This window comes from Sorex araneus, chromosome 2 (assembly GCF_027595985.1).
Source record: "Sorex araneus isolate mSorAra2 chromosome 2, mSorAra2.pri, whole genome shotgun sequence".
Lineage (NCBI taxonomy): Eukaryota > Metazoa > Chordata > Mammalia > Eulipotyphla > Soricidae > Sorex > Sorex araneus.
In genome coordinates, this window is record NC_073303.1 from 362,959,585 (window position 1) to 362,981,766 (window position 22,182).

Genomic DNA, 22,182 nt, shown 5'->3' on the forward strand with positions numbered 1-22,182 from the left:
CATATATATATACATACATACATATATATATGCCTCTTGGAGAGCCAGGCAAGCTAGTATCCTGCCCACATGGAAGAGCCAGGCAAGCACCCTGTGGCATATTCGATATGCCAAATATAGTAACAATAACAGTCTCATTACCTACCCTGAAAAGAGCCTCTAATTGTTGGGAAAGAGTAAGGAGAGGCTGCTAAACTCTCAGAGCTGGGACGGATGGAGACGTTACTGGCATCCGCTTGAGTAAATTGATGAACAATGGGATGACAATGATACAGTAAATATGCCAATATACTTAATTGATGATGCTAACATTTACTGAATACTTAGTTTACAAAACAAGTTGTCCTTGTAACTGTGAATCATAATTTGTGGAATAAGTCACATGTCAATGGGAAACCAGCATTATATAATCAAACCTAAAACTCCAAGGACATAAGAAGGCCCCATCTTAAGTCTTGTGTCTTTGGAGGCTTGACCCTGAGACTTTGAAACAGATAAGACATGATTTTGTAATATTTTCTTCCCCACCCCCACTCACAGGTTGAAGTTTTACTTCCACGTACCTATAAGTGGGACTTTATTTAAAATAGGGTCTTTGCAGATGTGACAGAGTAGAATTAGGCCTCCCTGGAGTAGGCCTAATTAAACTACTCTTCCCATTTTACAACCTCCCTAGCCTTGGAGGTGGTAAAAATCCTGTTGGTATCCCAGAAAAAAGAAGGAGGCTGGCACAGAGCCAGGGAATGCCAGGCTGGTAGCCAATGACCCGGAGCAGTGTCTGACAGACCATACCTAGACCGTCAGTTAGCTGAGGGAGTAGGTTGATCCTGTTTGGTTATGAACAGAGAGGATTATTCCATTTCCAAACCAAATTTGGACATTGTTCTATAGTTTTCCACTTGGTTCCTTTTTTAACTTAAGTTGACCAGAATCAATTTCTCTAGGTTGTAACTATGAGCCTTGATTGGTTTTAACAGTTTCTTAGTTTTTAATGTCCCACCTCTGAGCCAACATTATTAAATACTGTTTTATCATCCCTGGCCTCTGTTACATAGAGGTTAGATATTAGAAATTACAAAAGGTATACAGGGCCACGAGGACCTTAGGCTGTATGAAGGGAAAGTAACATATCTCCAGAGACTGACCGAGTTAGAATCTTGAATAGCACACCTGTTCTGCAGCTACTGTACATAGCACAATGGTGACATCCAGTGTCAGCTGGCTTAATCTCAGGTGACTTTGTTGTTTACCTGAAAATGATGAGCAGTGCACCCAGAGATATGCAGGCTAACACCGAACACAGGCTATTTTTTGAGCAGCAATTGAAGATTTTTTTTAAAGAGAAATAATCTTAATTAAACCCACTCTACACATGTGGACACACATATATGTTTATCATATCCAGTGTTATTAAGGGCTCTTCAGTGTGACATAAAAGCTACTTATTTATTTTAGGAGGAAGAAGGATGGAAATACTGACACAATACAATGCACAAGTGTCAAAAAATACTGTTCCATGTATTAAAAATTATTTTTATGTTATTTCTCAAAATTAGCTGTAATATACTCTGATAAACTGTTATATCCATTGATAGACAATAGATAGATAAGCAATTAAGGGAGGCAAGTCTGGGAGGATTATAAATTGACCCCCGTGCTTTAACTCACACTAACTCCAAATCCAGATGCCTTTATAATGACCTTCATAGATCAATCATATTATTTGAAACTTTGTAATACAGGTGAAAGTTTCACTCAAGTTTGATGCAGCAACCAAATTGCAGCATTTGAAAATCAGACTAATCTTTGCAAGTAAGAGAACAGGGAAAAGTACTTGGTCTGCTTTTGACAATCTTCACACAGCTGTGCAGTCAGAACTACTATTCCCATTTTACCAATAAGGACATAGACTCAATGAAACATTTTTTTACTGCTCTTTAAGAATAATCAAGGATGCTGGCCGAAAATATGCAGACTTTTCCCAATTTACGTCTTTGCTTCCTGCTGTACTCAAAACAACAGGTTTCTAGACCTTATTTTGGGGAGCCTGACTAGTTCACTGGATGGGGGGTTCCAAAGCCAGTCACTGGATAACTCTTGAGCATTTCCTGCAGGACTTTCTAGGAGCCCAAACTATTTAAACTTAGCCAGTTCACATCACAAACCATTCTATTCCCTACTAGGTGGGGTAGTCTTGGGAAGATTTAAACTCTTTTGGTTTCAGCCTTTCTAAGTGAAAACTTCATATGAAAATATGCACGTTTTCCTATATTTTAGGATGAGGAGGGATAGTGTATCTAAAAGTGCTTACCAGTCATCTCCTCACTATTCCTTTTATATATATTCCTATACCCCTCCACCCTGTCTGCCAGTCAATCTCCTGAGTAAACAATTTGACTTCTATGTTAACAATAAACTCCAAAGCTAGTTGTGACACACAGTGAAGAAAATATAAAAAGTGGATGTCAGTGGCCTGTACCCAAGTCATTTGTAACATTTATAAGATATCCTTCTGGAAAATTTCTTTCATGCCTTTATAAACTATGTTAAGAATAAAGAACTCGGGCCCCGCGTGAGATCGACCCCAGAGGCAACTGAACCACTTTGGACACGAGCGGCGCCCCCAAAATGCCTCCAAACTGTGTGCTGGGAGCTTCTGGCCCAGGCGCTGCCGGCAGGGTATGCTCTTTTCTCTCTCAACTCTTTCTGTTTGAACGCAGCGAGGCTATAGCCGGTTTTTAGACTCTACAGGAAGTCCGGGATAGCCGATGGGCGGGACTCCCGGATCCGCCCTGTGCCGGCCGACATTTAAGCAGAGAGCCATGTGGGGATGCTCCTTTGCGGCCCCTCGCGACCCCGGAGGCAACTGAACCACTTTGGACACGAGCGGCGCCCCCAAAATGCCTCCAAACTGTGTGCTCGGAGCTTCTGGCCCAGGCGCTGCCAGCGAGTGATGCAATTACCAAAAGAATTTTCCCTGGACTTCATATAGAAATCCAAAACCGCGCGGCTGCAGCCGCGCGACCTAATATCTCTTGATTGTCAGCAACGTGTAAATGTTCCTTTTTGGCAGGGCTTAACGTGGGGGGAAACTCCAAACAATAGTACTAAGTTTTTTGTTAAAGGGTAAAAGATTGTAGCGATAGAATTTTAGGCAGAATTTTCCCTGGACTTTATATAGAAACCCAAAACCGCGCGGCCGCGGCAGCCTAATGTCATCTAATCATCAGCAATATGAAATGGTTCCTTTGTAATGGGTTGGACTTTGGGGGGACCATAATAGGGTTAAAGTTTGTAGCAATGTGTAATTTCTGGCTGTACTTTCCCTGGACTTTATACAGAAATTCAAAGCCGTGAGGCTGCTGCCATGGCCGCGCAACCTATTGTCATTTAATCATCACCAATATGAAATGGTTCCCTTTTAACGGGTCGGACTTTGGTGGGAAATCCTAACAAGAATAGTAAGTCTTTTGCTGAAATATTGAAGGCCACCAAAGTGGTAGCCATCTCTATAGACTGAACTAAGCCATATCCCCACGCCGGCTGAGAAGAAATATCCTTTGTCGGGAAGAAACGCGGCGTGGCGTTAACCATAGTATGATGTCCATTAAGCTGACACGGACCTGGTGGCGTGGGAATGGGATACAAGGGAATAAATTATTATGTACTTGGAACAGCGGGACGTGGGTGGAATCTTGAGCCGGGGCCGATACCAGCGTATTACTTTTGGTTCCAGAAACTGCTTGCAGACTTTCTACCAGACTATCAACTAAGCCAGAGCCCCACGCCGGCTGATGACGAGAAATAACCATCTCTTTTGGTTTGTTTTCCCTTTGTCAGTCAGCGTGGTGATTACTAAACAGGCATGATCTCGGTGGCGCGGGACGAGGGGGGAAAAAAATAGAAAAGTTATGTAACAAACAGCGGGACTTAATATCTCTACATTCTCAGCAATGGAGAGCCATCAAATGCTTCCTTGACAGTGGGACTGTCTTCTCTTTTTTGGGGGGAAACCCTAGCAACAATAGTGAATTATGTGTTGAAACATGGAATGTAACCAAGATAAAGCGTAAACGAAGTGAAACTTATCACTTACAAGGGCGGGGACTGGGGGGGCGGGAGGGGGCGGTAGGTATAATGGGGTGGTTGGTGATGGAATATGGGCACGGGTGAAGGGAAGGGTGTTTGAGTACTGTATAACTGACATAATCCTGAGAACTTTGTAACCCTCCACATGGTGATTCAATAAAATTTAAATTAAAAAAAAAAGAATAAAGAACTCAGGGGCTGGAGTGAGAACAAAGTGTGTAGGGTGTTTGCTTTGCATGCAGCCAACCCAGGTTCGATTCCCAGCAACCCATATAGCCCCCGAGCCCCACCAGTAGTAATTTCTAAGTGCATGAGTTAGGAATAACCTCTGTGGATTGACAGGTGTGACCCAAAAAGAAAAAGAAAAAAAAAGAACTCAGGAACTTAGAAAACATCCATAGATAAAGTTATGCTGGAATAACGCAGCTCCAATATATCTTATTTCATCTTAAAAGCTCTAGTAGTGCAGTGAGGGATGGGCAAAGGGAATAAATAGTACCAAAAGCCGAGGGGTGAGTTGGGTTGGCTACTGGTGCACTGGCAAACTGTGCCGTCATCATGGGCAACACATAGGCAGTTTCCTATAAAACCGAACACACTTCTGTGGCATGTCAATCCCTCTCTTGGGTGAAATGAAATGATACAAGTGAAACAAAAATGTCCATTCTATAAAATATAAATGTTTGTCATTGTCCAACTTGTCCAGCAATGACAGAAATCAAATATCCATCAACCAATGAATCTTATGGGCAAAAAAAAAAAAAGAGAGAGACATGACACTGTGCAAATTCCAAATGCATCATACCAAAAATAGTTAAACCCCCAAATCGAACTGTTCTACTATTCCTTTTATATGACACGCTAGAAAATTGAAACCATCAGGACAGGAAAAGAGCAGTGGTAACTCAAAGACCAGAAATGGGAGAAGGATGGTCATAAAAATGAGCATAGGAGTGGGCATGGCCTTGAACTCCATGCCTATAACCATTGCCCAAAATTTATAGAACTTCATTTTTCAAAACATGAATGTCTATGCTTTGTTTTAAAAATAACAATCTAGATGTACCTTAGACAAAGTAGTATCCAGTTAAGATTTTGAAACCCAAGCTTTCTCACTGATTTTATCAGGACTAACAGAAAGTTACCATGAGATGGATTTCCTTTGATCAAATTATTGACCCCCCAAAAAAGTGTAAATAACATTAACTATCAAAGGAATCAGTATTGTTAAAAAATAACTAAATTGCTTATAGATAGGTAGATAGATAAGAAGGTAACCAATTCTGTTGCTGCTACAAAAATAAACATTGACTCTCAATATAACAGAAGCAGGTAAAGTTAAACAGCCTAAGGAAGTGAATCATTGTTACTTATTATGGTGTCAAAGTAAAATAAAAAATACAAACACATAAGAATAACTCTAACCAAATATTTAAATCTCCGAATTTAGACTGCCTTATCTATTCATCTCTTTCTTCATCTTTTCTGGATCTTTGGCCTGTTTTTATTGCCCAGACTTGCCCACTGACACGGAGAATCTTAGTCAGCGATTACAGGGTCTGTTAGGACAGCTGGTGCTCCACCACTAGCCCTCCTGCTATAAAGATAATGGGCTGAGGAGTGGCACATCTTACCAAAATCTAGGTGATCACAGCACCTTCAACAGATAGGAAGCAGCTTCCCACTCACGGTAAGGCCAGGGTCCTTACACTACAGTCATCAATATGAATGATGAGAGCACAAGTGACATCAAAGTCAAAAGCCTCTTTCTTCTAGCTCAACCCTGAAGGAACTTTCTCCCTTACAGTGAACCTACAGCTCAGGAGAGTGGCCCACGAAAGTGAAAGGGATAAAGATTGATTTCTAGGCCCGGTTCTGCCTCTCCTGAGATACTAAGATGGAAACATTCAGCAAGACTGGCTGGAATAATACATCCATCCTAATTTTTCTAATCCTTACCAGGTTACCAAAATAGAGATTACCAACTGAGACAGCACTAAGGAAATCGCAGATTATCCAGACAACCGTGATCATACCAGGTTTTTTTTTATATAATTGTGAGAAAAACTGAGTTCCAAGGAAGTGGCCTTAATGCTGGAAAAGTAGACTAGTGATCTAGATTCCCTTGTTTCCATATTCCACAAGTTAAAAATAAAATTCTTTGTATTTTAAGTTGACAGTAAATTTCAAATTATCTTAATGCTCTTCTTTATCAATAATAGCTACTTACTGTTTGAGCAGAATTGAGTGTCATTAAGAAACATACATTGCTTGAGTTTTCATTTCATAGACCTTCCCAATAGTTTATAGAAAAGTTTCTAGAAAATACTACTCAACTTGAAGAATTTCTTTAGGGGACATTTTGGATAAATAGTTAAGCACAGTTCCCTAAAAAATGCACTGACTATAGCAGTTGACACAAGGCATGGTCATTGAGAATATGATGTACTAAAAAAATAATAATTCTGGGCCTGGAGTGATAGCACAGCGGGTAGGGCGTTGTGGCCTTGCATGCGGCTGATCCGGGTTCGATTCCCAGCTTCCCATTTGGTCCCCTGAGCACTGCCAGGAGTAATTCCTGAGTGCATGAGCCAGGAGTAACCCCTGTACATTGCTGGGTGTGACCCAAAAAGCCAAATAATAATAATAATAATAATTCAAACAAGTATTTCTGAATTATTAGACCAGTTCGTGGTTACTATTAAGGAAGGTACGAGAGGTGTGAATTGGATGATAGGATCAAATGCATGTAAAGGATGGCGCTGGATTTTCAGGTTGAAGTTCATGAAACATACATACACATCAAAAACATTAATGATGTATGCCCCAATTTACATAATGTTCACATGCCAAAGTCACTTTCATTAAAAAGAACACATCTGTGAGTGGGTTGCTTCAAGGGTCCTGATTCCTAAGAGAAAAATAGTAAAGTCAGTGCTTTTGCCATTCTAGACTGTGCCTCTCGGGTCTGTACGCTAGTCCTGCTGCATGGGACTAGGACTCGGTAAACTGAAGCTCAAATTCAATCATTCATAATGTTGGTCTAAAAAAAAAATAATAATGTTGGTCTAGTGCTTACAAAGTCCCAAGCAGTGGGGGTGGGGGGGAAGGAGTGGCATGATCTCTGCCTCTGGAATTTCCCTAAGAGCTCACACTAGAGCCTGGCTGAGTACAAAAGCAAACAGTTGTATAAGTTCCCTCTTTAGCACATGTCTGGGAACTACAGGGCAAGACAGCTAGAAGCACAGGCTCAGGGCACTCCCTCCTCAAAGCCTCCCTTCTTGGCATGAAGCTGTATGAGTCATGCTTTATGGTGAGTGCTGACTAAAATATGTCCTTTAGGAGGGCACATATTTATAAAAGTATTTATCATTGTGAGCTCAGACAATCAACAGAAGCACCCCCCACCCTGCCCTGCACTTGTTGATTGTGAAAGAAAATGTAGCCAAGGAGGCAAATGTTCTTTACTATCAAGAATTAAAGACCTTCCGAATCCAACCCGAAATACTAAATACTGAGTTTCCTGCGACTTGGATGGGTTGACAATTTCATAAGAGTAGCATAGACTAAGCACAGATGTGTATGAGGAAATACCAGTAAACACACCAGGAATGTACTTTTCATAAACATCAGGAGAATTTGAATACTATCAGTTATTTTCAAATTATGTTACCATGGAAGGCGGAACAAAGTATCTGTCTTATCAAGTGTCTTCCAAGTAATGAACAAAATGTGTGTGGCATTGTCATAAGATGGAATGGATATTTGTTGGGAAAGAAGGAAAGAAAGAAAGAAAGAAAGAAAGAAAGAAAGAAAGAAAGAAAGAAAGAAAGAAAGAAAGAAAGAAAGAAAGAAAGAAAGAAAGAAAGAAAGAAAGAAAGAAAGAAAGAAAGAAAGAAAGAAAAGAAAGAAGGGAGGGAGGGAGGGAGGGAGGGAGGGAGGGAGGGAGGGAGGGAGGGAGGGAGGGAGGGAGGAAACAACTACCAATGTATGCTACAACCAGAATTAACCTAAAAACCATGTTCTATGTACTCTACAAGAAGAAAACATCCAACCCCATCAAAAAATGGGGCGAAGAAATGAACAGAAACTTTACCAAGGAAGAAATACGAATGGCCAAAAGGCACATGAAAAAGTGCTCTGCATCACTAATCATCAGAGAGATGCAGATCAAAACAACTTTGAGATACCACCTCACACCACAGAGACTAGCACACATCCAAAAGAACAAAAGCAACCGCTGTTGGAGAGGATGTGGGGAGAAAGGGACCCTTCTTCACTGCTGGTGGGAATGCCGACTGGTTCAGCCCTTCTGGAAAACAATTTGGACGACTCTCAAAAAATTAGATATTGAATTCCCATTTGACCCAGCAATACCACTGCTGGGAATATATCCCAGAGAGGCAAAAAAGTACAATCGAAACAACATCTGCACGTGTATGTTCATCGCAGCACTGTTTACAATAGCCAGAATCTGGAAAAAACCCGAACGCCCCAGAACGGATGACTGGTTGAGGAAACTTTGGTACATCTATACAATGGAATACTATGCAGCTGTTAGAAAAAAGGAGGTCAAGAATTTTGTAGTCAAGTGGATGGGCATGAAAAGTTTCATGCTGAGTGAAATGAGTCAGAAAGAGAGAGACAGACATAGAAAGATTGCACTCATCTATGGTATATAGAATAACAGAGTGGGAGACTAACACCCAAGAACTGTAGAAATAAGTACCAGGAGGTTGACTCCATGGCTTCGAGGCTGGCCTCACGTTCCGGGGAAAGGTCAACTCAGAGAAGCGATCACCAACTACATTGTAGTCGAAGGCCATGTGGGGGAAGGGAGTTGCGGGCTGAATGAGGGCTAGAGACTGAGCACAGCGGCCACTCAACACCTTTATTGCAAACCACAACAGCTAATTAGAGAGAGAAAACAGAAGGGAATGCCTTGCCACAGTGGCAGGGTGGGGTGGGGGGGAGATGGGATTGGGGAGGGTGGGAGGGACACTGGGTTTACGGGTGGTGGAGAATGGGCACTGGTGAAGGGATGGGTTCCCAAACTTTGTATGAGGGAAGTATAAGCACAAAAGTGTATAAATCTGTAACTGTACCCTCACGGTGATTCTCTAATTAAAAATAAATAAATTAAAAAAATAATAATAAAATAAAAATTAAAAAAAAAACCATGTTCTATGTAAAAAGGGTTAGATTCTAAAGACCAAATATTGTGTCATTCTATTTGACTGAAATGACCAGAAAAGTCAAATCTGAAGAGGCATAAAATAAAATCTGAAGAGGCATAAAAACCACAAATAGGGTTGTCTTGGTCTGTGGATAAGAATGGGGAGAGCAAACAGCACTGCTATACATTTCTGAATAATAAAAATGTCCTAAAATTAGATTTCGGTGGTGGTTGCACAATTGTGTAAGTGTTCTACAAATCATTAAATTCTATATTTGGATAGACTTTATGGTATGTAGACTGTAGCTCCAATAAAGCTACATTTAGAAAAGAGCAGCAAGATAACTTTAATAGAGTCACTCTTTCCATCTGTGGTAAAATATCATTGTAGTTCAATTTTTATAATCACTGTATCACTGTCATCCCTTGTTCATCAATTTACTCAAGCGGGCACCAGTAACATCTCTATTCCTCCCAGCCCTGAGATTTTAGCAGCCTCTTCTTATTCATCTTTCCCAACAATTGGAGGTTCTTTCAGGGTCACGGGAGTGACACCTATTGTTATATAATAACTTGACGGATAGAACTTGAAGTTTCTCATTCATTGACTAGTCTACTGGCTTCTTCAGCTTGGCTTTTAATTAATTTGCATACAATTGATAGCCATTTAAGTTTTAATTTTTGAACCTAATCGAAAAACCAAAAAAAAACAAATCCCACTGGTCTACATGCCGCTTTACAATGGTGAAATCTGACTATATGAATCAATGTAAGAAAGTCTGCAATGTTAAACTAAATGAATTCTTTATTAATTTGATGGATGGTGGCTGGGGAAGTCCCTAATCTGCATTTAGGAGTGGAATTCGGGATTTCAGCACTGTGGACACTCCGAGGTTAGGAATGTGTCTGATTTACACTGTATCCCTGTGTCCACTTCCTCCCAGAGGTTTTGCAGGATGGACACGCTCGGTAAGTCCTGCTCTAATAGATGCAGCAAAGGCACAAAAAAGCACACTTGTGCCCAATATTTTCTAAAACTGAAACTTCACACATTTAATTTTTATTTGTTTTCCAAACCCATGTAAGGTGTTTTCATTCTTAGCAAAATGCAAACTCATAAGTTTTCGTATAACTTTTATCTACGTATATTTTCAAGCTACCGAGAGTATCCCACCTGCATGGCAGAGACTGGCAAGCTACCCGTGGCGTATTTGATATGCCAAAAACAGTAACAACAAGTCTCACAATGGAGACGTTACTGATGCCTGCTCAAGCAAATCAGTGAGCAACGGGATGACAGTGATATAGTCATACAGTGATGTTTCAAGATTTGAAATCACTCCTTTTTCTAACTACTTTATTTTTAAATTTTTGTTTGTTTTTTAAACCATGCCCAGCTGTGTGCTCAGGGCTTACTCCTGGCTCTGTGCTCAAGGCTCAGTCCTGGTGGTGCTTGGAGAACATATGAAGTGTCAAGGATAGAAGCAGGGTCAGCCACGTGCAAGGCCCTACCCACTGTACTATCTTTCAGGCCCTAAAATCATTTCCTTAAAGATTTCTAAACTCCCTTCGAACTCCTCCATTCTTTTCCTTTCTATTCATTCTACCAAACAGCTAACATCTCATTTTTTTCAGCTTTGTCCAAATCTAACTGACGTTTCTCAGCTTTGGCCATGATTCAGACAGGCCTCAAGCCTACCTTGTCCAACACATCATACAGAAATATACTAATTTAAGGTGCCAATCCCTAATCCATGAAATCATAAGTGTGAATAATATATTCAAAATGCTATATCAAGATTCCCTTTTGAGCTCGCAGAAGGCTGGCTACTAAACATATTTTTCATGTTCCCACCAATAGTTTTGTGCCGACTCACAAAACCGGGGTTCTTCTTAGGAAAGCTGCCTGGGTTGCAGGGAGCGTAGCCCGATTTAGTTCTGTCCATGTAGTCTACAGGGATTCCCTGCCTGGGGTACAAATCCTGTGTCAAGGCCTCCTTCGCTCTCAACTGAGCTGAGAAGCCCAGAAACAGAAAACAAAAGCACCGTTTGTGTCTGCCAAAACACCTGATACTCCGGCTCAGATCAAATTTCTGGAAAGGCAGACTTGGGCAGAACTAAATATTTAATAGCGTTCGGCAAAAATCAGAGGAGAGCCTGTCTCCTCCCTTTCGCAAAAGCCGAATAATTCCCTTTTGTGTTCGGATGCTTCAGCTTGTCTCCATCCCAGCAAGTCAAAGGTTTTGATTCCTAAAATGAAACAACGGGCTGATAACGGATACACCCAGCTCCAGCGGCCTGTGGGCTAATCCTGTCTCCTGGGCCTCATAGGCCGTGTACAAAGAGGCTTTCCAAGAAGACTTACAGTCTACAGCCCCCATGTCACTGTCCCCTGCCCACGTTCACATGCACAGTGCCTTAGCACCTTGCCCTTTTGCAGGCCTGCCTAGTGTTCTGTTACCTTCCAGCACCGGCAACCCCTAACAGCAGAAAACTGTCGTCCAAAAAGCAGGACTTTTGCCACAGCTGCAGATCCAGAAGCCGGCACGAATACATGAAGGATTGACAGCCCTCCCTTCATTCATTCGTTCCTTTCTGCTCTTTCTGCTGGGCGCAGGGCTCCATCAGAGCTGCCGGCGTGAGGGTGTTCAGGGCTGACCCCAGTTTCTCCCAGTGGCTCTGAAATTAGCAGGGCCCAGGAATTAGCAGGCAGAAATCCAGGGGGGTGGGGGCGGGGGTGGGGGTGGGGGTCCTTGACAAATTCGATGAGGTAAAGCAAACCTTAGTATCCAATGAGAGGGGCCTGCGACTCGGGAGGGGCAAGCAACTAAGTTTAGCACCCAATCAGAGGGGAACTGCGACTCCGGAGGGAAAAGCAAGCAACTAGGTCCTTCTGTCCCGGGACGGCGGAAACTTGCATCCCGGGGAAGCCGAGCCCCACGCTGCAGCGTGCGGGGAGAAACGGTCTCTCCGCCCAGCACCGTGCATGCACAGGGCAGCGCCCTCGGCTCAAAGCAGCTCTGGGGGTGCGCCCCCGCTCGACTGCACCCCGAGGGCCCGGGCCCGGCCGAGTCGCAGGGGCTCGCCTACCTTGGGGGGCGCGCGGCCAGCGCGGGGGTCCCCGGGGCTGCTCCTGCCCTCCGCGCGGCGCCCTCGGGGTCGGCTCTGCTCCGCCCGGCCCGGGAGGCTCCGCCGGGGGCACCTCGGGGCCCCGCCCCGCAGGGCGCTCCCGGGGGCAGAGTCCGGCGTCCCGGCGGCTCCGGGGAGGGGACCTGGCTCCAGGCGGCGCCCGAGCCAGCGCGGCCAGCTGCGGCCTCCGCCCCCCGCCCCCCGGGGTGTCCTCCCTGCACCCCAACGCTGGGACCGGACCCCGGAGTTCTCGGAAGGGAGTCGCGGCTCTTTGCACGCTGCGTTCGCCAACTTGGAGGTGGAACGAACGGGCGTTTATAATAAAATATTTATTGGGGAGTAGTTTTAGATTGGCATCAAATTTCGTCGAGTTCAGAGGCTTTCCATAGCACCTCTGCCATGTGCCCTAAAAGTCTCATTTTTTATTACCTATGTGCTGTTGGCTCTGTTCTTTGAAAATCCATGAACTTTGTGGGGGGAGGGGGGAGGGACGGTGTTGTCTCATTTTTCCTCTTCTGACAGTGAAGAGACTTGCAGAAACGCCCAGATCTCCTGGCTTTGCATAACTTAACCTTGACCCAGGTTCCCCCACGCCAAGATGAAGGGAAAAAGTACAATTTTTGGGGGGAGGGTAACATTTTACAACAAAATTATGAGCTTCCCATATAGTGTATATGTTGTATAGCGTGTGTGTGTGTTTAGTTGTATATAGTGCATTTAGTGCACAAAGTGTAGCCCTTTGTCCTTTTTCTGGGTGATAGAAACCTCCAGCCTATTTTTAAGCCCTTTCATCTGATTTCCTCACCAGGGATGCTTGTGGGAGGAAAGTTGATGGTTTTGAGTCAGTTTGAGGTCACCCTCCTCTGACCTACTGACTAGGTCTATGTATATTTACCCACACCGTGTGTGCCAGAGATAGCCCAGGATGTTTAGCATTAGCTCAAACACCGAACAGGTCTGTCTGTAAAAGATCCTTTGTGAGCTGTTTCACTCAGGTTTGCTCTGTTTGCATTTGTAAATTGCTCAGTGAACACGTTTCCTCCCCGGGAACTGGAATCTGCCTGGAGGTTGGGTAAGTCTCTGCCACCGTCTCCCCCTTCGAGGAAAGAGGCCCCTCCCTCCATTGGTTTAGGTTTTGTCAGGCTCACCCAGGCTGGGTGACGCAGAACTCCATCAAGCATCACGGAGCTGTGTCTGTGCCTGCAAACGATTTAACAGTTCCCCCAAATAACAATGGAAGGAAACCACTCCATATCTGGGTCCCAGCAGATGCCTGATAGGAGGTGAATGGGGGTGAAGGTGAGGCAGATGTTTGAGCACTTTTCTGGAGAAAGAGGAGTTGTTGAAGCGAAAGGAACAATTCTACTAGGTATAAAATACCAACTCTATTCCATTGTTTTGCAGATGTCAAACTAGGTAAAACTACTTATTAAGCCTTGTGGGTTGAGGTGGGGGGTGGAGGGAGGCAGGGAAGCACTCGGAGTTCAGGACAAAGTGGATGCTACTGGCAGCTGCCCAGGAATGTCCACAAATCTCCCTTGCCTTTTGCAGCCGGTGGTAAATCTATAGGCTGGGAACAAAGAGGTAGATTTTTCTTGCAGCTGGAATATGAAATTGCTCTTTTCATGACACTATCTACAAATAATTATTCATTTTTCTCAAGTCGCTTTTCCTCCCGCTTTCCTAAGAGTACGCATATTTTTAATCACTGTATCACTGTTCATCGATTTGCTTGAGTTGGCGCCAGTGACATCTCCATTCATCCTAGCCCTGAGATTTTAGCAGCCTCTCTTTACTCGTCCTTCCCAATGGTGCTGCATTGGAGGCTCTTTCAGGGTCAGGGGAATGAGACCCATCATGGTTGCTGTTTTTGGCATTTCGAATACACCACAGGGAGCTTTCCAGTCCTGCTGTGCGGACAGGGAACTCTTGGTTGCTAGGGAGAACTAGACAATAGAAGTCGTGAGGCCACGAATGTGAATAAATTTTTAATAGTTGTTAATATAATAAATATTTTGGAGAATGTCTTGAGTTGGGTGTGGAGGGATTGTGAAGGATGGAAGCCTCCACAAACCATAATTACAATCATGGGATTCTAGAAAGGGAAAGCCCGTGAAATAGACAGCGCCCACACAGGACTCCCTCCACACCAGGGGCCAGGCTCAGATAGGAGCTGACAGGAGAGTAAATCCACACCTGGCCAACAGCTGCCTTGGCAGTTCGGGCTCATGTTTAAAACCACCATTGTTTATTGTTCTGGGCTATTTGCTACCAGTACACATATTAAGTGTTTCTAGAAAACATTATTTCCATTCTAGTTTATCATATTATTCCACACTCCCACTGCCATATACACTAGCCACATCTGTATGTACCCCCAAGCCACACAGGTTATGCATTATTCGGACTGCTATTACTGTGCCCCAAAATCACTTTGTCATTGAAACATTAATTCTATCTTTAGTTTTATTTTTGAAGGCACACATTAAGAAGGCTTGACAAAATTAGAAAGGAGGCATTTTCCCCCTCTTTTTTTGAAAAAGCTCTTGCTACTATTTTTTCTTCTTTTCTTTCTCCTGTCCTAGACATCCTTCCTCACCAGTATCACCAAAGCTGTGCGTTCTGGTGGGAATTTCCCAAGCACTTTCCCCTCTCTTCATACACACTGTTCCCAGAACTTGCTGTAAATAGAGAAATTAAGACATTATATTTTGACTCTCCCCTCTCCCTACCTGGGGTGGGGGGGCGGGGAACATAACTCCAGCATCTCTGAGTCTTGTAGACTACACTTGAAGTCAGGGAATATAGAATGTGTTCAGATGTCATCCCTCAGCTTAGGACAACAATCCTCTCTCCACACTACATTAAACTATTGCATTGAAAGTTGGCCTCTGTAGCATTGTAGCACTGTCGTCCCATTGTTCATCGATTTGCTCATACTGGCACCAGTAATGTCTCCATTGTTGTTACTGTTGTTACTGTTGAGACTTGTTGTTACTGTTTTTGGTATATCTAATATGCCATGGGTAGCTTGTCAGGCTGTGCTGTGCAAGTGGGATATTCTGGGTAGCTTGCCAGGCTCTTTAAGAGGGACGGAGGAATCAAACCCAGGTCAGCCGCATGCAAGGCAAATGCCCTACCCGCTGTGCTATCGCTCCAGTCCAAAAGTTGGCCTCAGTGTTTATAAATTTGAATTTTAGTGAATCTGTACTTTTGTGCTTTAAATGAGTAAGTTACACAAATAAGTGTGGAAATTACCTATAAATGCAGTTACCTCATAAATAAAAATATTCCTGAATCCCAAGTCATTACTGAACAGTGGAAAAGCTAATGAATATTAACAGACAAGAGAGCCTTGAATTTAGTTGATGTCTTAGAGAAAGCCTCAGAAGAGGTCAAATTGAAGCTGAGTATGGAGAATTGAAGATAATACCACATTCTTCTAGGAATCTTTTGATATCTGACTATGGCAAAAGTAAATAAATAAATAAATAAATATTTGGGAAGAGTTGGGTGCAACAAGTAGCTAGCTCATGGAAGACCAACAGATAAAGCAGCAAGGAGGAAGCAAATTGTATGTAATAGACAAAAGGTTCAGGTCATATATTCTTCTTGTCTCTATACTGAGAGGAAGGGAAGAGTTTTATTGGACACCAACTCACTGGTCATGAGTTTGCTTAATACAACAGTTAGCAAATACTTATGAACAGTATGTGAGTACATCCATGTATATACAAGTGTGTCTAGATAAATAGATTTTTTTCAAAGAGTCCTTTCACTTAGTAGACATAGAAATCATAACATAACCAAGGAAGATATTCAAAATATATGCCTACGACCAATTAGATAAGCCCTAGCACTAGTGACCTTCTCTGGGAGAATACAATGAACCAGTTGTGGGTTGACCTTGGGCATTATTTCAAAGTTATTCCAATTCTCTTAGCATAGACCCATGTTCTTTCTTTTTCTATCAAGAATGTTCTTTCAAGGAACACAGTTGGGTGAATTACACTCCTTTGGGCAAGTACTTTCCGAGGTGTGTGGTATTTCTTTCTGTGAGCAGTTTGGCTCAGGTTGGCTGAGCAGTAGTCTGAGGGCGAAACTGATGCCATGACAAGATGCAGTCAACATTCTCAACGAGGCCTCAGTTTCTGTTTCCCCAAGTGCAGGACTTGCAGTTCCTGGTAAACTCCCAGTTGAGTAATTTGCCAAGATAAGGAATTGGGCAGTTGGGTCTGGCCGGTCATGAGGGGTCACTGCACCCTCCTTAGAAACTGTTACTAACCAATGTCTAATTGCTGATAACTATTCTGATAGGGCTAATGCTAAAAATAGACCAGTAGATTAATTACTTCTCAATTCTGAATTCTATGTAAACTGCTTGTAATTTGGAGTCAGGGTCCTTGTCAAGAGTCCACTGCGTTGGATGAGACTTGGACCCTAGCTAGTAGTATATTTAATATATACTATAATATAGTCAGGCTAGTAGTATATTTCCTTTGATTTTCATTATCGTGTGTGAACTTGGTCTCTCCGAAACTGGGGATCTGGGCACAACAGTAGCTGGAGGAACGCCTGTTTCTACCCTCTTCATTGTGGGCTCTCCCGACCCCACCAATTCAGCTTGGAGCAAAGTGGGAGAAGGTAGGAGAGAGGAGTCGGCTGTCAGAAATCCTGGTTTCTACTTTTAGAGGAAAGTCATGCAGTCCATAGGAAGGGTATGAGAAGGCCGCACTATAGCTCATTCTTTAAAACTTTGTGACATGACACGTTCTCTCCTTTTGCACTTACTTGACCTTCACTTCTGTTGCTCTATCACCCTGGTTTGGCTTTGTCTTTGCTTTCTGAGATGAGGAGAAAGCGTCACACAGTCCCACAGAGCAAACCGAACATTCTTGGGTTATCTGCTTTTTCTATAGCTGTTCACACCACGGCATTTCTGATCCTGAAACAAACATGATGCATTTCACTGTATCACTGTCATGCTGTTGTTCGTCAATTTATTCGAGTGGTCACCAGTAACGTCTCTATTCCTCCCAGCCCTGATATTTTAGCAGCCTCTCCTTATTCATCTTTCCCAACGATTGGAGGCTCTTTCAGGGTCAGGGGAATGAGACCTATCGTTACTGTTTTTGGCATATTGAATACACCACAGGTAGCTTGCCAGGCTCTGCCAAACTACCAAAACTCTTGGAGTTTTCCAGGCTCTCCGAGAGGTATATGTGTGTGTGTGTGTGTGTGTGTGTGTGTGTGTGTGTGTGTATACATATATACATACACATACATATATACATATATATGTACATATATGTGTGTATTACTCTCTGTGATTTGTTGTCTACTGTCTGAACTCCATCAAATATGGTGTGGTAATTTTGGAAAATAGGTAGGAAGTTTCCTATAATGGCAGTGCGGTCTGGAAAGTGGCCTGGAGCGTGACGGCTGTTGGGTAGTGGAGGTCGGCTGCCCGGACTCCCGCCCCACTCTGGGGCACCCTGAGTGAAAACAGCTTGGCAAAAATAAAGTCCATGATGCATTTATTTTTGATATTTTCTTTGGGAATGTGGGAGCGTGATCTCCTTTTTCTTTAAATGGGGAATTAGGCCCAGAAGCATCCTAGTAACTTGATACCTGGATTCCTGTGTCTACCTTTTGTTGATGTTTTGAAAAGTTGGTGAGGTGTCTAGTGATAACATTAGTACTTAGGAGTGAGAAAATAGTTGTCCCAGTTTGGGAGCAATGTTTGTGAGCACTAGGATCCAGGAACACAGGGGACCTGACCTGGCCAACTCCTTCAGTGAAACTTGCAGAGTCCCTCCTTCCATGGAACACATGCATGAGTCCAGCAGGGCCTTCAGCCATCTTCTCTGAGGGACGCCACTTAGCTGCGAGGGCACCCAGCTGTTTTCTCCAACTCACGGCCCCTTTCTCCAACAACATCCTTCCACAGTGTCCGTAAACCGTTTCTGGCCGTTAACCGTTTTGGGCCAGGATGTAGAGGGATGCAACTCTCAGGCCTGCTGGTTGGCCTTTGGTGAGCTATTTGGACTTTTTGGACTTCATTTCCCACGAACGAGCCTAAACGTCTATAAAGTCTGCTGCTGCTTTCTTTGCCAGGTGCTTTCAAGTCTTTCCTGACCCTAAGTGTTAAAGAGAGATGTTCTAATAAGCATTTATCCTAAGGATGAATTATTTTCCCTAGATAATTAAAATTGTTTTATTTTATAATAATCATTTATTATTTGATACACCTCAAAATCATTAACCATTCACTCTGTGAACGCTTAATAGAATGATCTCTCTCTCTTTCTCTCTCATTCTCTCCCTTCCTCCCTCTCTCCACCCCTCCTTCCCTCCCTATCTCCCTCCCTACATTCCCTCTCCTTCCCCCTCCCCTCTCTCTCTCTGTTTTTTGCTGCTCCAAGGCATCTTGCCCTATTTCCACCCAGAGGGACAAGCCCAGCCTCTAATCTCTTTGGATTCTCACAGAAACCTTCTTTTCCACCCATGGAAGAAGATACTTCATCTCTGTTTCTTTGTTTTAGGTGTTTTTGCTGTTGTTGTTTTGTTTTTAAGAATTGATATTACTGTAACATCAAATTTCAAGGAAATTCTTTTTCTGTAGAATCACCCAGGCTTACTCTAGTCTTAGAGGAAATGATTCTCCACCCTATAAAAATGGCAAAATAAGCTAAGTGTGTGTTGAATCCAATGTTAAGAGATGTTTTGTACCAAAGCAAAGGACAGTGAAGACACTTCACCACAATTTCTATAATACATCCTTGCCTTTAACAACGTAGCTCAATATCCTAATAGTTAAAACAATAGAACTATGCTTTTGAAACAAAAACAAGAATAAAAGAATTATTTATCCTTCATAATCTTCCAAAAATAACAAGATAGGATATGATAAATATTCCCAATTACCATAATGGTTGGAAGCATATAACATTTGCTAAGAATGAAGAATTTAAAGTGAGCTAAATATCAGAGTGAAATTAACTCTGGGAAGGGGCTCTAAGTATTCAAATATTGATTTTCATTGCAAAGAAATGCTGTTCCTTGCCTTACAAAATTAATTAAGCTCTGTGTTAATTAATCACTATGCCTCTCTAATGAGAGGCTGCCAATCACTCTGTCAGATTGTTTACTGCTGAAATCCTAACCGAAAATTCATCTAGTTAATGATCCAAGTTAAATTTAACCCATGTCTCAGGACCTCAAACTTCATTCGGAGCAAAACAGTGGTGGTGGCTTGGGAATTGCCCTTGTCTCTTTGCTTGGCTGCAAACAGCAACCAAACCCTAGGTCACACGGTTTTGTGGCGTAGAGTTGGAAGTGATCTGAGCTTCCCCTGACTAGGGGACAGGGTTAATATTCTGTTCATAGAGTAGGAGTGCTCCTTTACCATTTTGGAATGTAAGATAAAACTCATTCACATCTTAGTAACTAGAAAAGTTGCACGTGTCCGGGTCAATATAACCCACCTGTGAAAACTTGTACAAGATACTTTGAAGGATATTTAGGCTTTGGGCCTATTTTGTTTTGGTCATTTTTCTTCTGTGATACTCAGGTGACTAAAGCCAAGCTGTAACACTCTAAAATCAAATGTATCAGTGACTGACATTGTGTTTGCATGGGACAGCTCCAGTTTCAAGTTATGTTCTTAGAGATAAGCTAAGCTTCCCACTGCCCCTGAGTAGAGAGAGGGGTACCCAGGGGGGTCCTGGAGACACGTAAAAACTTGCTTTGTCCAGTCAAGAGTTGTTCATGTTTGGGGATCAGTCATGCAATGTCCCACAACCATCTGTCAACCAGTGTACATTTCCTGCCACCAATGACCCCAGTGTCCTCTCTGTCACCACCCCCAGCCTGCCTCCATGGCAGACACTTTTATTCTCTCTCTCTCTCTCTCTCTCTCTCTCTCTCTCTCTCTCTCTCTCTCTCCTTTTGGGCACCATGATTTGTAATTCAGGTCCTGAAAGTTATCATGTTTGTTCCTCTAGCTACTTTCAGCACTCAGTTCTCCAGAGGTGAAGAATTTATTTTCTTACACATGCGCATGACCAAAAAGAAATCTCCATCTTCATGATAAGGTTTATCTATGTTCAGAGCTGCTGAAAAGATAATTTTAGCAACTGCTTACAACTTCTAATCATAACTCATATACGCTCAACGTATCAGTTCAGACAAATTGAACATTAAACAAGTGGCTCAAAAATGTGGTCCCCAGGCTAATAGATGTATCCCCAAATCTTGTCCAAAATGTGGATTTTTGGATATCATCCTGGTTCCATTCGTCAGCAACTGAGGATTAGGGTCCAGGATTCTGGAATAACGTGCATCTTCTAAATGCCTGAGAGATCCCCTCAGGCCTCCAACAGGGAGCAAACACATCAGGCCTGTAGGAGAAGGCCTTGATGAAGAGGCAGTCGTTAGGGAGATCGTTTAGAAACAGGCTATAGTAGAATGTGACTAATGTTTTGCAGGAACAGAAATCCTTTGTGGAGGTGCTGGCACCACAAAGCACCCAGCACTGATCTGACAGTAGGCAGGGCTGAAGAGAGGTGAGGAAGTCAGGGCAGGGGTGGAGGTGGGGAGGAGCATCTGGAGAAGCATGGAGGAGGGTACAAAGAAGCAGGAAAGATGTTGACCCAGACGTAGGCTTTGCAACAGTGACACAGGTCAGCAAACTCCGGCCTGGGTGGTAATGTAGGAGATTAGAGATGTGTCCAGTGAACTTACGACTCTCATTAAGGATATGAGACCAATTTCTGCTCAGTTATTCATTGCTATGCAGCAAACTGTCTAAACATTTAGTGGCTTGAGATCAGTCATTTACAGGGCCAAAGAGTTAGGGGTGAAGGGCTTAAGTCATGAGATTTTTATGCAGTTGAACTTGTGTTGATCCCCAGCATCCCGTGGTCCCTCAAGAGCCACCAGATGCAATCGTGGAGGTCCCCATGCACCGTTAGGCATGGGGCTGGGAATTCTCGGCACCCCTGAGAACTCAGCGCCTAAGCGGTGCCACATTCTCAGAACCCCACATTGAACCACTGACCCAGCTGGCATAGAGTTGCCTCAAGGGTCCTTTTACCTTCTGAACACCATTTGGGCTTTTCCCACAAGAACAAAAAATAACCCATCACTTGTCAGTTGCCCTTATTGAAATGTGGGAGTTTCTTCTCATGAAACTCAACAATGACAAAATAACACAGAAGGCTCAACTAACAACAAACACCTTAGTAAATTCTTAGACAAGGATTTAACAACCCCATGATATAAAGATATAACCATTTTCACATACAAAAATTGATTTTTATACTTATTGATTTTAATATGATAGCTTTGTGAGCTAATCAATTTCAACTTTAGATTTGTATCAACAGTTGTGACTTTTGCTTATATTAAAATAAAGAAAATTTCTAAAAAAAAACGGGGAAAAACGAATGTTTGCAGAGAGGACAGAGAGTTTTCTGAGGAATCTTCAAAGAGAGATAGGAAGCCAAGCAAGGTATCACAGTTCTTAAATTCAACCCAAATCCCAACCCATACACCATCAGTAAGTAGCTCAGTTTCACAGTGATTCCGAGACAGTTAATCAGCTGTCTAGTTGCTGTGGCTGATTCAGGCTGTCTTGATGCCCACACCACAGGCTGTGCATGGTCCAGCCATCTTCCTGTCCTCCAATCCAGTTTCCCTTTATGGCTTTCATACACACACACACACACACACACACAAACACAGACACACACACACACACACACACACACAATTTCAGTCCTCTC

General features: G+C 43.0%; 1 protein-coding gene across 1 annotated transcript in view; it reads right to left on the minus strand.

Moving 5' to 3' along the window:
- CCDC68 (coiled-coil domain containing 68) overlaps positions 1-12,453 on the minus strand; it is a 53,426-nt gene extending 40,973 nt beyond the window's left edge. Inside the window, exon 1 of the mRNA XM_004616143.2 lies at positions 12,356-12,453. The gene's annotated coding sequence lies outside the window, so the exon portion shown is untranslated. The remainder of the gene's footprint in view (positions 1-12,355) is intronic.
- Between the last annotated feature and the right edge of the window lie 9,729 nt (positions 12,454-22,182).